Source organism: Lynx canadensis, chromosome B1 (assembly GCF_007474595.2).
Source record: "Lynx canadensis isolate LIC74 chromosome B1, mLynCan4.pri.v2, whole genome shotgun sequence".
Classification (NCBI taxonomy): Eukaryota; Metazoa; Chordata; class Mammalia; order Carnivora; family Felidae; genus Lynx; species Lynx canadensis.
The window spans coordinates 111,228,161-111,242,304 of NC_044306.2; the positions used below are offsets into that span (position 1 = coordinate 111,228,161).

The 14,144-nt window shown below is 38.9% G+C and overlaps 1 pseudogene; it reads left to right on the forward strand.

Moving 5' to 3' along the window:
• The first annotated feature begins 298 nt into the window (after nucleotides 1–298).
• Nucleotides 299–1,621, forward strand: LOC116738053 (annotated as a pseudogene).
• The last annotated feature ends 12,523 nt before the right edge of the window (nucleotides 1,622–14,144 follow it).

Consider the following 14,144-nt stretch of genomic DNA (forward strand, 5'->3'; position numbering starts at 1 on the left):
TGTAATCTCTATAACCAACATTCTGTTTGAACTCACAGCCCCTGAAATCAAGAGTCCCATGCTCTGCCAACTGAGCCATCCAGGCACCCCTCAATCCACCTTTATTCAGGTGGGAGATTCTAGGTTATATAACCACCCACCAGATACAGCAATATCCTGTCTAATGGCATCCAAACCCAGAAAAGTTAAATCTCAGGATATTCAGATTTCTGCACAGCTAATTTCCCAGAATATATTTGAGCAGGATCTGGTGCCCTGGACACAACAAATATATCAACAAATACCTGGACCTGGCATCATGGAGCTGGGAAGGGCCTCCACTATCTTTCTGGCACTCTCCTTGTCTACTCATCCTTATTGCCTGGAGACAGAGGACCAAAGGAGGAAAGCATCCCCCGCTCCACACTGATACACTTCCTGGGCAACTGTTGCAAGTCCCTACTGATGCCATTTTTCAGTCTTATATGAAGCTCAGGGAGAAATATGGCCCAGTCTTCACTGTGTACATGGGTCCCCAGCCAGTAGTTGTTTTATGTGGGCAGAAGCAGTGGAGGAGGCCCTGGTGCATAGAGCAGATGAGTTCAGCAGCCGCAGAGAATTGGTTTCAATAAAGTGTAACTTCCGAAGTCATGGTGTAGATCTGGCTAATGGAGAATGATGGAAGATTCTCTGATGCGCCTACCTAACCATTCTTTTGGGCTTTGGGATAGGAAAGTAGGGCACTGAGGAGTGGATCCAGGAGGAGACGGGCTTCTTAGTAGAGGTATGATAGAAGACAACAGGTGTTCCCACTGAACCCACCTTCTTCCTGAACCTCACTGTCTACAATATCATCAGTTGGTTGTCTTCAGAAGCCACTTAGACTGTGAGGACAAGCAGTTCCTGAAGCTGCTGCACATGATCATTGAGAGTTTCACTGAGATGAGCACACCTTGGGCAGAGCTATATGACATGTATTCCAGAATCATGCAATATTTGCCAGGAGGACACAACTGCATCTACTACTTAGAGGAGTTCAAGAACTTCATTGCCTCTAGGATCAAAATCAACAAAGCATCTCTTGACCCACAAAACCGTTGGGACTTCATTGACTGTTTACTCATCCAGATGCTCCAGGATAAAAATGATCCCCACATAGAATTCAATCTCATGAACTTGGTCCTTACCACTCTCAACATCTTCTTGGCTGGCACAGAGACTGTGAGCTCTATGCAGTGTTGTGGATTTATGCTAATGATGAAGCATCCTAAGGTGAAAGCCAAGATTCATGAAGAGATTAAGTGACTGGACCACAGGTGTAGATAACCAAGTCAAAATGTTCTACACAGATGCTGTGATCCAGAAGATATAAAATCTGACAAATATTGTACCAAGGGTGTCCCCCATAATGTCATCCAGGGACATTCATTTCAAAGGCTACTTTCTGCCCAAAGGCACCAATGTGTTGCCCCTGATTGGCTTTGTCCTCATAGACCCCAAATACTTACATTACCCAAATGCCTTCTAAACCCAGCACTTCGTGGATGAGCAGGGCTGCTTCAAGAAGAATGAAGCCTTTGTATGCTTTTCTTCTGATAAGTCTCTATGGTCTAAGTTCTCCCTAGGAACATGTGAGATATGACCTCCAACAACTGGTCTATATTATTTTTTAAAGATTTTATTTTTTTTAAGATTTTATTTTTAAGTAATCTCTACACCCAACTCACAACCCCAAGATCAAGAGTCACACGCTCCACCAACTTAGCCAAACAGGCACCCTCATTGGTCTGTATCTGATGTTCAGGTCTGAATGGTAAGTTGAATGCTATTTTATAGAATCTTAGAATCCCAGAATCCCATAATCATAGAATATAAGAACCAATGATTCTGACCATTAGAAAAGGAATAACACTAAACAGTGGTCCACAAACTTTTTCTGTTAAGGACCAAATAGAAAATAGTTTAGGTTTTTCCAGTCATACCCTCTCTGTCTGAACTATGCAATCTGAAAACTACTCACCCACTACCATGTACTACAAAAGTGACCATGGACAGTACATAAATGAATAAGAATGTTTCTGATGCCAAAAACCATCATTTATGAACACTGAAATTTGAATTTCATTGACTACACATGTCACAAAATATTATTATTCTTCCAATTTTTCAACCATTTAAAACGTTAAAAACGTTCTTAGTTTTGTTGAAGAATATTCAATTGAGTAAACTTGGATATCTTTAAAAAATTAGAAAAGGCAGACCTACAGAGTAAACTAGATGACTTTCCTGAAAGAAACTTAAATGGTACATTGAATCTGTCTGGCATTTAGGAGGTGTTAGGGAATATAGATAGACCTAAACAGAGCTTGTATATTTAGATTATTTAAACTTCTTTAACCTGAAGTATTTTTATTTTTAAAGTTAAGGCTCCCATTTCCTCCACTGTTCTCAGTGGCAGAACAGCCTTGGATAAAAATGTTGACAAGATAATATTGGAAGGACCACAGTCATCTAGTCAACAAATATTTATGAGGAACTTACCACCTGACCTTTGAGAATGTAGTCTTTTCTTTCTAAACGGTAGAAACCAGGTCCACAGTTTAAAGGGCAGGAACAGAGCCATATGACATGCTAATGCGCTAGAATCCAATGATCTGCCCTCAGCCACTTGAATAAACATCCTCTAGATGCTGGCAAATGCACGGTCAGAAATACCGGAACCATTATCACAACAGATTCAAATTACATCCATAAACCTCAAAGACAAGACCAAAGGATTCTAGGAATCAACTCTGAGGAATACTGAAATATATGCATATTTCAATTACTTTTTTTAAATGTCTTATTTATTTTTAAGAGATAGAGCACGAGCAGTGTAGGGGCAGAGAGAGAGGTGGACAGAGGATCCAAAGCAGGCTTTTCACTGACAGCAGAGACCTGGATGCGGGCATCAAATGCATGAACTGTGATCATGACCTGAGCCGAAGTCAGATGCTAAACTGGCTGAGCCACCAAGGTGCCCCACATGTTTCAATTACATAAAAAAATAACCTTAAAATTAATATTTCTCTTATTTCAGGATTACCTGAGTGCCTTAGTCAGTCAAGCGTCCAACTCTTGATTTCACTCAGGTCATGATCTCACGGTTGCGTTCGTGAGTTTGAGCCTCTCATTGGGCTCTGTGCCAAATGCTCAGAGCCTGCTTGGGATTCTCTCTCTACCTCTCTCTCTGTCCCTCCCTTGCTCGCATGTGTGTGTTCTGTCTCTCTCACAATAAATAAACTTAAAAATATATATTTCTCTAATTTCAATTCAATAAACATTTATTCCATACCAGTAGCATTCCACAGGGCTTATAGGTTAATGAAAAGAATGAAAAAGAGTTGTTCCTGCCAAGGCATATGTATTAGTCAATCATAAGACTTAAAATCTTAACAAAGTAAATATTAGCTAGTTTTAAGTTGCTGATATGCCTTTAAGTTTTCATCTTGGATTTTTCCTTGCTTGTGAACTGTCAAGACACAAGAGTTTAAGGTAAAAAGTAAAAAATTTCCTTTTCCTCTCTACTCTTCTGTCATTATTTGTAGAGGTAACTACTGTCATCATATTAGAATCTATCATTCAATTCAGTATTTCATTCCCCCAAATCTCTCCTGTGGATTTTTCTTTCCATGACCCCTCACTCTCTTCTACCACTTTCCTTTCTAGCAGGTTTTCTTGGGCAGCTATAGGGCAGGGACAACAGACACAGTACACAGAGTGGCTAGGAAATACACATGAAAGGCTGACACGGGTTGGAGACCTGGAAACTGGTGAACTTCAAGGAGTCTGCAGGTGGTGGCTGCAAACTGAAGGAAAGTCACTGGCAAACTCAGTGTGCCATATATATATATATATATATATATATATATATATATATATATACACACACACACACACACATATATATATATACATAAATATTTTTTTTGAAAGAGAGAGAGAAGGTAAAAGTCCACAGTTTTATATGAAGACTTTTAAGCACTGGAAGCTAATTAAAAAATTTTAATATAATGTAGCCAAACACACACACACACACCAAAAATATGACATCAACCCAACCTAGCCCATAAGTTGACAGCTACCTCTGCTTTTGATTTACAAGAAGATTCAGATTGGCCACAGAAATTTAGAACTGGAAAGGATTTTAGAAATCATCAGGAGCAAACACTCTGTTTTATGTCAAAGAGAAACTGGCCCAGAGAGGAACTGTGGCTTCAGTACAAGTGAATCAGTGTTAATTGGTGATAAATTACCACACCAGACAGAGGACATGGATGCCCTCAAGTCCCTGTTCTCAAGCTGCTCACAGTCTAGCAGAAGAAAGAAACTGTGAATGTTTGGAAAGTAGTTTTATCAATGTCCATGCAATAATAAAAGATTGTTCAATGTACAGAAGAAATAAAACAAAGAAAGAAGTATCAAGTATCTGATGGCCAGTTAATGCCTGTCATCTCAACCCAAGTCTCTTCTCCAGCCTTAAGCTCTTCCTGCTCTACCATACTGCCTCTTGGTTCCCAAAAACAACCCCAATCCCTCCCACCAAGGAAATGGAGCAACATAAAACGTGACCATGCTTGCATAAATGAAGGAAACCTGCCAGCATTTAGAATGCCGCAATCTGTGAAAGCAAAGAAACACTTGGCCTTTAATTTTAACAATATGGTGGCTCAGCTAACACAGCACTGGAATCAGAAAACAGAAGTCTAGTCCTGGCTCAGCCATTAACTAGCCAAAAGACTAAGCAAATATGTAAACTGATGAGGTTAGACTACAAGGCGACTTAAGGAGCTGCCTGCCAGTTTGGTGATTCTAAGACATTTCATGACAGATTTCATTGAAGTTCAAAGAAGAAAGATATCATTGTGGGCAGGAAATGTCAGGGAAAACTTTGCAGAGGAGCAATGGATTAGATTAGGTCCTAAAGGATGAGAAGGATTAAGTAGCAGTGGGGGAGGGATGGAATGAGAAGCAGGGGAGGGGAAAGCTGAAGGAAATAGTTTTAGCAAAAATGTAGGGACAGGAATGCACCCAGAGATATGCTAAGGTGTGGAGGGAGTTTACAACAGATGGCAGAGATTTTATCTCTAAAGTAGGAAGTGAGGTCCATGTGCATAAAGAATCCCAAGAGAATTGTTAAGGCTTGAAGAAGTGGGGCAAATTTTTGGATCTTTTCTTCTGGGGGCTGTGCTGAGTGAGGGTTCAAGAAGGGATGTTGCAGCAGAGGTGAGAAGCTTTGCTTAAGGAAGGCTATGAAATTTTAGTGAGTTACTTTTACTCTCAGTAAAAAGAAGAAGGGAAATAGAGTTTGGGGTGTGCTCTGGTGTTTTTGCCACCATTCCTAAGACTTACTTCATGAGGGCAAACGACCACTGAAGGCAAGACTTCTTATACACGTGCCACAGACTGATGCCCTCATCCAGGAACTACCATTGTTTTAGGAGACAGAAATTAACGGAGGAAAAATCAACCCTTTATTCATTCATCAGTCTTCTACCGAGTTCTTTATCAGACACTTTGGAACCTCACTCTCTTTCTGGTCCTCATTAAATTGACATTACTTTCTGCTCTTTACCATCTGTTTCTACCCTGAGAGATACTTGTAGGTTATCCATAGAGAGCACTGCTCTTGCTGCTGGGACACGGTTGGGATGAGATGAAACAAGTGAGGCACTTTTTCTCTGGGTAATTACATTTGGGTCAATCAATGCTTCTCTGCTTCATTCTCAGCCTGGCCTTGAAGTATACACACAGCCTTTCTCACCAGCTCTCCCAAACAACCCTCCCCTGTCTGGAACTATCTCTTTCCCCTCACCGCCTTCATTTCATACCAGTGTTGTTCTCAGAAACCTTCCTACCAGCTTAGTTCCTCATTCTCTTCAGGCCTCGGTTTCCCGTTCTTTTCTCTAGCCCTAGGCCTTTTCCTTCTTAGGACTCCTCATTGTCTCACCTGGTGCTTCCCCTGGGCTCAGAGCACCTGTCTTGCCTCATCTGCTGAGATTTGAAAAACTGTGCAGGCAGGTGGTAGAAAGAAATTTGGAGGAATCTCAAAGTCCATAGATACATACGATATACACAAGTTGTGTGTGTGTGTGTGTGTGTGTGTGTGTGTGTGTGTGTGTAGAAATGATATATATGATAGTAATCAATAAATCTGGTTAAAAGAAAGTGTGCTGAGATCCTTGTCTGCACCTATAACTCATCCAGACATAAATACATAAAAGTTTGAAGGGTGATTTTTCTAAAAACAATGGCAGACTTTTTCCCTACTTAGTGAATTTCTGAAGGGCTTCCATTACTCTCTTTCTTTGATGTGTGGAATGGGGCAGAGTGTCCGGGGGGCTTTCTTTAACCACTGACTCCTCCTGTTCCTCTTCAATTAACCTGAGATTTACTCCCTCAGTATCTGCTACCTTTAACAGAAAGCAAATGTTCTTATAGATAAAATGAAGCCTAATAATATCCATGCTCTACTGCATGGAAACAAACAGGTGTGTATATAGTATTGATCTATTTGGATTTTTCTCATTCATGATCACTAGGGTAATCAAAAAAGTTGGACATGAGGCATATTTTTTGGGTTTCTAAGTAAGAAATTGTGGAAATAAGAAAATAATGTGTTAGAAGGTGCCTGGTTTGAATAATACTGAAATGAACACCTTTTATATTCCATGATAAGCCTCTATATATATTTTTTTATTAAAATTTTTTTTAAACATTTTATTTATTTTTGAGACAGGGAGAGAGAGAGCATGAACAGGGGAGGGTCAGAGAGAGGGAGACACAGAATCTGAAACAGGCTCCAGGCTCTGAGCTGTCAGCACAGAGCCCGACGCGGGGCTTGAACCCACGGACCACGAGATCATGACCTGAGCCGAAGTCGGCTGCTTAACCGACTGAGCCACCCAGGTGCCCCAAGCCTCTATATATAAAAAAAAAAAATCCTTCCTCTTTATCCAGCACCATCCAGGAACATTACAGGGCAATCCTAGAAAATACTGCTGTGATTGTTTTCAATCCGGTGATTCTATTCAGACAATCTAGCTCACAAACTCTGCAGGGCTGGGGATAGCTGACTTTGGTAAATTTTAGAGTAAACAACCCATGCTTTTCCATACATTTTCTGAATGTAACATTTTCTTCCAAATTCCAAAATTTACTTTGATCCATCAACAAGTGCTTGCCATTAGTATCTATGGATCTACTTTTATACTTAAGTACAGAGCAACCCAAGACATTTTTCCACCAGAAACAAAATCTTCACATATGCGGTATGAATAACATCACTGGAGGGGCGCCTGGGTGGCGCAGTCGGTTAAGCGTCCGACTTCAGCCAGGTCACGATCTCGCGGTCCGTGAGTTTGAGCCCCGCGTCAGATTCTGGGCTGATGGCTCTGAGACTGGAGCCTGTTTCCGATTCTGTGTCTCCCTCTCTCTCTGCCCCTCCCCCGTTCATGCTCTGTCTCTCTCTGTCCCAAAAATAAATAAACGTTGAAAAAAAAATTTTTTTTAAAAAAAAACATCACTGGAGATTTTATCTATGGTGATAACTGATGAAATGTACACGGGTCAAAAAGAATCAATTAAAGGGAGGGGTGCCCGGCTGGCTTAGTCACTGGAGCATGTGACTCTTGGTCTCAGGGGTCCTGAGTCTGCTTCCTACATTGGGGTTACAGATTACTTTAGAAAATTAAATAAAATCTTTAAAACTATCAATTAAAGGTGATTGAGAATCATGAGTCAGTACTATACCTTTATTTTAAAGAACCAAATCTACTTTTCACTGCTATTTATGAAGTTAATAATGTGTAATTCTTGTTTCCAATAATCCAAGCATTTAAAAAATATAGGTATGTTTCAAGATGTTCTCCAACCAAGTGGTTTTCAATCGCCCTGCTTTAAGGGGACTATAAAACATGTACGTATATGAGTATCCTGTATGCATCCATTTTCAGAGCATATCCAGGACAAAATCATGTTGAGAACTTTAGGCCCAAAGGCAGCAGGAGCCAGAGAAAAAACAGGAAAGTCAAACAGCAATGTATTGTCTGTGCATGAAATTAACATACCCTCCTAGGTTAAAGATAAAGCAAACAAGAAAAAAAAGCAGATTTCAGGAACAAAGAATTTATCACTATGAACTGACCCTCTTCAGAGACTAAGGACAGCTGGTCACACATGTTCCTAGAAGACATACTTTGTTTCAGGCTCATTATGAAGGTGTTCTCTACATTTCCTCAGCAAGCTCAGGTCTAGTAAGTCTGAATTAGATTTACCACCACGTGGGGACCTTGAAACTTATTTCTGACTTGCCACACCACATTTACTCTAAAAAACCCATGATGATCATTCTAATTTGCCATCTTACAATTGTTACACAGTAAACATGTCTGTGTAAACAAGCAAATCAGATGGTATTCCGCTCCAGATTAAAAACTGGTTTTTGCTTGGGGCATCCCTTGTCAAGTGGTATGGGAATCCAAGAACAAGACAGTCTTCCAGAAGAGCTTTTGGTGTTATACATCATACAACATCAATCACCACATTTTCCTGATGTACTGAAGATACTGAAATTAGTTGAAGTATGCTTACCAAAAGATACATGTACGAAAACAGCTTTTACTACCTCTCGATAGCTAATGGAGAGCTTATATTCTAGAATAATAGGCAAATCTTTTCATCAATGAAAAAAAGTTCATAAAATATATTTGATGACATCTTTGGGAACTCTCTACAATAGAAATTAATTCATTGTGCAGGGATTATACTGAAAACATGAGCAGGTATCAGTATTCAACTTTTGTCTCACAATTAATACCTCTTTTCATCCCCTAAGATATTTAAGAGTTAAAGTCTGTTATTTAATGTAGATTGTTATTGTGTCCTATCACTCTTCATACTTTTCCCACCTTCTTTTCATTCTCAGTATTAAGAAGGGAAATGGCTTTCGATAAGCAGAACCAAATTTAGAGAACCACCATTAAAATAAATCAGAGCAAAAGCACTTTGCTTAATCAGAAGCACTTATTTACTTATTAATTTGAAAAAATAAATCTTCTCTTAAATTCAGTGCATTCGTGTAAAATCATGCTTCGCTCCCCACCCCCAACAGTTCCTAGGAGAAAACAACCATCTTCCATCTCCCCAACAAAAGGTATTCACCTAATCAATTTGCGCATAAGCCACTCATTTTCACATGCAAATATTCTTGTGTATTACCATTTTGCACATTTGAATGTGATTTTTACATTTAAAGTCCGGTGGCAAGGCTTTAGACATCCCAGCCTGTGGTCTACGGATTAAGATTTCTTTTCTAATTATCATGTCCTTTTGGTGCTAATGTGTTTGTTCCTTATTAGTGCCACTCACTGACCTGGATGTAAGCCAGATTAAAAGAAATTCCTTTGATTTTCCTCGTTTCAAAGATACAAAAGAATTTCTCACTTTGAAAATCCGCACAGTTTGGGTGAAGAATGTATCACCTCAGGATGTTGATACCCTTTATTATAATTTATGCTCTTAGGAATTCCTCAACCTTAGAAGATCTGGTTACTGTTCCTCTCTTCTTTTTGAGAAATGTAAAGGTAATGTCTGCTGCTTTAAGTCTGACACCATTAATTGTACTCAATTCCCAAAATAATGTAATACATGTTGAAATTCATTTCAGGGATCTCATAAATATGTGAATACAGTTATAAACCTACTTACTGCTTAAAATCGGATTTCTGAATATATTTGAAGTATTTGCAGAAAAATAAAACCATATCTTTTGTCATCAAATAGGAATAACTTTAACTTCCATCAGGTTTTCTCTGTTATGCTTGATTAAAATTTACCTTATTATTTAAACCTATCTTAAATTATAAAAATGAACAAACTCCTTTAGATTAACGTGTCAAGTTATTTGTCTCTATTTTACAAATCTTCATGTGATACTAAATATTACTTAACAGTAAAGCATGTGCATAAGCTAAGGAACACATCATCCGTACCTTTCCAATACAAGAGAAATGATGATATCATTTGCATGTCAGGAGAGAGAGGTATTCAAAGGCATTTTCTGGTTCCCAAGTTAATTCTGCTACTTCACAAACCAAACAGCATCTTATCTAGACTCTCCTTTATTTACATCATACTTAAGAGTTGAAAAAGTAGTTTTCACTGAAGTTAAATGCAAATAATGTCCTCTTGAAATATATTTGGAAAACTAGTCTCAGGTTAATATAATTTTTCTACTTTCTTAATTCTTGTACATGATGATCAACAAAAGCTGGTTATACCTACTAACTTCATTGTAACCCCCCAAATTTGTGATCTTTTCTAAGAACTTCCAAAATATCTTAGCCACTGCATAATTGAAAATTCAGTAGATTCCTTTAATGGGCTGAAGTGAGAAGGGGTGGGTAAGAGGACAAGATGAATACCGTGTTGCAAAAAACAGAATTTTTAAAATCGTTTTTATGTATGAATTTATACCTCAGGCATATGTGTTGTGACCTGTGTGATAGGTGAATACATGTTACTGATTTTTACAAATTAGTCAAGGAAGAAGTAAATAGTGAAGAAAGAAAAGGGCTGATAAATGTAATTACCTACTTATGAATATATGAAGAAAAAACATGATAAATGGAATCCAAGGATTCCAATTCCACCAGGAAAGAATTATTTGATCGTATGTGACACATATATAAAAAGGCCTCACAAGTCACTTAGAAAGAGTCCAAAGCACCAATAAAAATGACAAAGACTGTGTACAGACATTCACAAATAGGGAAATAAAAATAGCTAATAGGCTTACAAAAATATATTTAACCTGATGACAAAAGAAGAAATACATGCTAACCAAATGAAATGTATTTTGGCTATCAGACTAGCAAAGATTAAAAAATAAGAGAAAATAGTTAATATTGGGAAGCATTTGCCAGAACAGGCACTCTGATACTCTTTTTAAGCAGGAATGTAAATTTGTGCCATAACTGCAGAGGACAACATATACTAAAATTTAAAATGCATATAGTCAGACCCAGAAATTCTACTTTTAGGATCTCATCATAAGGAAATAATATAGATAACATGAAAAACTGGCAACAATGATTTGCAACTAGTGGATGGAACTGGAGGGTCTTATGCTGAGTGAAATTAGTCAGAGAAAGACAAAAATCACACGACTTCACTCATATGAGGACTTTAAGAGACAAAACAGATGAACATAAGGGAAAGGAAACAAAAATAATATAAAAACAGGGAGGGGGACAAAACAGAAGACACTCATAAATATGGAGAACAAACTGAGGGTTACTGGAGGGGCCGTGGGAGGGGGATGGGCTAAGTGGGTAAGGGGCACTAAGGAATCTACTCCTGAAATCATTGTTGCACTATATGCTAACTAATTTGGATGTAAATTTAAAAACAAACAAACAAACAAACTGGCAACAATGGAAAGGTCTCAAAGAGTAGAATTATCCATTAAATTTAATACTCTATAGCCATTCAATAAATCTATCTGTGCTATTGTATCCAAATGTTAATGAGAAATATAAAATATAGAATAATACATCTCTAAGTGTTGGTTTAAGCAACTAACTTGTGAAAAAGCTGGAAGACTGTTTACTACGGGAGTTATCTTTAGAGAAGAAAGCTATGAAAGATTGCCATTTCCCTTTGATATGTTTCTAGAGTGTTTGATGATTTACAAGTATATATTATGCTGTAACCAGAAAATTGCACACTTTTAAATAAAATTCATTATGTAGGATTAAAATAAAATATGTAAATAATAATTTAGTAAGCAAAGCGAACCGTATAAAATTCTACTATATAGGACTTGGCCAGGTGTCAGCCAAAGAGAACTGCCTTCACTTTCACACTTCTGTTTTAAATGGAAAGGAAAGATTATAGAACAACCATTAAAATGGCAAGACTGGATAAAAATCCAGTTCCCTAATAACAGTGTTATTGACCAAGCAAGGTAGTGAGCTGATATGGAAAAAGATTTGCTTTTACAGCCTGAGGAAGATTAGAGTTCCATACTCTTCATGCAAAGGATCAGAGTCAATATTTGGGCTTTGATCTGTTATGGTAGCCCCCATAGATCTCAAAAGGAGATAGGGAATGAGGGCTAATCCCCCAAATCTCATGAATTGTCATTGAACCATCATCTGACATTTGGATCATCTGACATTTTATTCTGGGGGACTTTTCTGCAATTTTACTTTTACTTTGTTCTAAGAATGAAAATTTATCTGTTCATGTTACTCCTGTACTTGCAAATCTATTACGGGTGACCATTGTTCAAAGGATAATGCCCTAACTCTTCCTTATCAAGACAAACAAGGCCCTTAACATTCTGGCCCCAACCTACCTGAACCAGCCTTATCTAGGGTCTCTGTTCATCCAACTCCACACCCCCCCTCCCCCCCCCCCTCTCTCTCTCTCTCTCTCTCTCTCTCTCTCTCTCTCTCTCTCTCTCTCTTTCATCAGTACAAAGTTTAAGGAGGATGCCATGCTAACATAGAATGGATTTCATCTCCTCTCTGAAGACCTTCCTCAGGTTTGCATGGTATTTATCACACTTTTGTTTAAGTGTTTATTCCCTTTTCTAAACAGTAACCTATTCAAGTAAAGGGGCCATGTATTTAGCATCTAGTACCTGAAACTTTGTTACATCATAACTATATCAATTAGTAAGGAAAATGCTTTATGCAGTTGTTTGAGTCCAATGCCAATTATAGAGATGTACAAACAAGCTGTTTTACAGGAAGAATAATAACATCTAAATGTAATGGTGAAGAAAAAACAAAATCGCAATTCTAAATTCTATCCAGAACGAACTCTGACTATGAATGCTTGCACTAGACAACGCTATGAACCCTAAGGCTGCTCTGCCACCCACACTTCCTAATTCCAGCCCTTAGAGAGAGCATGGACAGGACAGGCTTTGTCTGTCAAGATGACAATGTAAGGAAAAGGAAGCTCTCTGGGTAGGGCCAAGTGTAGGGGTGCCAGACTTGTTGGGAAGAAGATGTCTTATTGGAAAGTGCTTTTAGAAAAGGGGAAGCCTATTCGTTAGGGAAAAGACTAATGAGAGCAGTTAGATCACAGAAGGAAAGGAAGTTGAGCTAATATCTTTCTCTTGTGTGTTGATGCCTGGGTGCAAAAGGCAGAGCTGAATCTCTGGATGCAGAAGCACATGATAAATGATGGTTGCTAGGGAGAGAGTGGTTGTCATATGAGATAATAATCCCTCGGAGAATAATGCCTTTGCCCTTTTGGTAATAGCTATTTGTTTCTGCTTTTCCTTTTTTTTTTTTTCTCCCTCTTCAGAACCTGAACTAGAATACTGACAGCTAACCACATTTAAAGGAACCGGATGGTGGTGAGAATTTGGAAAATAAAACATCCAAGCTAGAAAAATCATCCTGTAACCAAAATGTTTACTTCTTAAAGTTTTTTTTCCCAAGAAAACCACTACCATTCATTGAATGATTCATATAACATATATCTTGTGCCTTCTCTGCACTATGCCCTGTGCTAGACACTGGGAATAAGATGAATAAGACATAGTCCATGCCTTTAAGGATGTGACAGATGTTACCAAAAAGAAGTGCAGTAAGCTGTTGTAGGCGACAGTAATGCAAGCCTGTAAAGGTGGAGGCAGAGCACAAAGAAGGGCTGATGCATTCAACCCTGGAGACTCAGAAAAGCCTCCCATAGAGGGGTGACTCTTGAGAGGACTCTAGAAAGAGAAGTAGACTCCTTGGTTGAAAGGGAGGGGGAAGACTTGGGATCTAAACAAAGGAATTTGGATGAGAAGCAAAAATTTCCCGGCCCATTCAGAGACCTGGGGCCCTGAAGTCCCCGAAGGTCAGAAGGGACAAGCCAGACTTTGGAGAACCTCAGAAGCCTTATTAAGAATTTGGACTTTCTCGGGGCGCCTGGGTGGCGCAGTCGGTTGGGCGTCCGACTTCAGCCAGGTCACGATCTCGCGGTCCGTGAGTTCGAGCCCCGCGTCGGGCTCTGGGCTGATGGCTCAGAGCCTGGAGCCTGTTTCCGATTCTGTGTCTCCCTCTCTCTCTGCCCCTCCCCCGTTCATGCTCTGTCTCTCTCTGTCCCAAAAATAAAATAAA